The sequence below is a fragment of the Bidens hawaiensis genome, unplaced genomic scaffold (genome assembly GCF_021521415.1).
Source record: "Bidens hawaiensis isolate Kalapana, Puna unplaced genomic scaffold, B.hawaiensis_p1.1 tig00040035_1, whole genome shotgun sequence".
Taxonomy (NCBI): domain Eukaryota; kingdom Viridiplantae; phylum Streptophyta; class Magnoliopsida; order Asterales; family Asteraceae; genus Bidens; species Bidens hawaiensis.
In genome coordinates, this window is record NW_027497051.1 from 1940 (window position 1) to 4358 (window position 2419).

General features: G+C 35.0%; 1 non-coding gene across 1 annotated transcript; it reads left to right on the forward strand.

Annotated features, from left to right (window-relative positions):
* Nucleotides 1-1123: 1123 nt before the first annotated feature.
* Nucleotides 1124-1339, forward strand: LOC143591765 (small nucleolar RNA U3). The gene has a single exon (XR_013145767.1). It is a non-coding gene; the product is annotated as a small nucleolar RNA U3 (small nucleolar RNA).
* Nucleotides 1340-2419: the final 1080 nt, after the last annotated feature.

Sequence of the window (2419 nt, forward strand, 5' to 3'; positions counted from 1 at the left end):
GAAATAAAAGTGAATAAATAGATTCAAAAATCTACTTAAGGAATTACAAGTGACAAGTTGTGAGACTCTCGTAGTTACTATCTATCATGTGCTCAATTGGAAGATTCTTAGTACGTGCCCGAATAAAAATAAAATCACCTTGTTTGTTCTTCTCGCGTTTAGCATAAAACTAACAAAAATATAGATTGAATTGTCTGTCAGTGAAGCATACTAATTCGGTTTAATGAAAGGCTAATCTCGTTTTGGGCATTTTATCCAACACAAACTATGCATCTTATATTTTACATGTAACTTCATTCATAACATAATTGTGGGAAAAAACAAAAATAGTGCCCATTTCATCATTTGGTATAAGTTGCGTACGTTTTCTTTCCCCATGAGTTCTGCAAAAGCATTAATCTTTTGATATACGAAATGACATCTTTAATAGCATAATTGTGGGAAAAAACAAAAACAGTGCCCATTTCTTCATTTGGTATAGGTTGCGCACATTTTCTTTCCATATGAGTTCTGCAAAAGCATTAATCTTTTGATACACAAAACAACATTTAAATTATGGACATTTCATAAAAAAAAAAAAAGAATTTGTCTGTCAGACAACCATGAGACCATGCCACAACCCATCAGATGGGCCGACAACGATTCTCTACTGAGCCATGAAGCTCCATTAATCACGCTCTGGTCACACGGTTCTGGCCATGCCACAACCCATCATGCGTCTATCTACATTTTTTATAATTTTCCCTGTTATGCCTTCATCTATTAAGTATAATCAAACATATACATCATTCATAAAATCACAATGAAATTATGACAAGGAAAACGAAAGATATGCAAATCAATGCTAGACTTGAAAATTTACTAGTTTTACCATCAACCCGTTCCGTTTTCAGGTAAACAAATAATACCCAGCAATTTCTTGTTTTTTTGGATTGTCATAATATATAAATAAGAGAGATTTCAGTGTAAATAGTTTTCTGTTTGGTTTTTGAATTGTTAATATAAAAATGGAAATAGATTTGTGAAAGAGGACAAGCTTAGAATAGGTTTAGTTATATATCCCACATCGGTGCAAGGTGGAAAAGAGCAGTGCTTTATATAGACCACAAGTAGAAGATGAAGCACGACCTTACTTGAACAGGATCTGTTCTATAGGCTCGTACCTCTGTATTCTTGATTCCTAAGAAGACAGAAACCCATGTCTGGTTGATGAGCTAGGACCGTGTGACCAGAGCGTGATTAACGGAGCTTCATGGTTATCTTAAGCATGGCTCAGTAGAGGATCGTTGCTGGCTCGTATGATGGGTCTTGGCATGGTCTCACGGTTGTCTGACAGACAAATTCCCTTTTTTGATGAAATACCCATCTTTAATGATATGCTGATTCGTTCACTGCAGTCATCTAACGTTGAATGACACAGATTGTAGATTCTTTTATTGCAGTTTGTTTGGTAATTTTATGCTAAAAGTGAGCAGTTTATATATATACCAAATGATGGATGAAATGCCTGTGTTTCTTCCACAATTGTACAGAAAGTAGTGGTTTATATTATCTACCAATACTCAAAAATTCCCTTTTTTGATGAAATACCCATCTTTAATGATATGCTGATTCGTTCACTGCAGTCATCTAACGTTGAATGACACAGATTGTAGATTCTTTTACTGCAGTTTGTTTGGTAATTTGCCGAAATTTTATGCTAAAAGTGAGCAGCTTATATATATATACCATATGATGGATGAAATGCCTGTGTTTCTTCCACAATTGTACAGAAAGTAGTGGTTTATATTATCTACCAATACTCAAAAATGTCTGGAAGCAATTAAGAGTATTTATGCATATACGTATATCATTGATAAAATCAGAAATCAGTTCAATCACTTCTAAGTTCTAATTTCCTAAAATCCAGTTGAAGACTCATCCGATTCAGTGATTCACCCACTCGACTAACAGGCAGTTAAGTTGGCTGGTATTTGCCACCAGTCAGTCAAAAGCCGTAAAAACCAGCAAAACCGCTCAAGTTACAGAAAGTCTGCCAATTTGACCTGTTTGAAATACATATGGTTCGATTTTAACAGAAAACAATTTACGGTTCAGTTTAAGGTTTGGACCATGAAACCAGCCGTGTAAATCAACACAAAAGACCCAACAGACCTTCCACTTTAGTTTGTCATTTCTTTTTCTAAAGCTGTAGTTAAGAGCCGGGCCCAACTTTCTCATCAAAGCCGGTCAAACCAGACCGTGAACATCCCTAAAAGATCCTTAACAATTAAATCCCTTACTCAATTCTAACATATTTGTATCGTAACCATCATGGATGAGAATGCTCTTGAAACATGAAAAAAGCCATGTTTTGATTTTCCAAAAATAAAATATAACCAAAAGGACTGGCTGCAAAAACTACTCATGACAACATCTA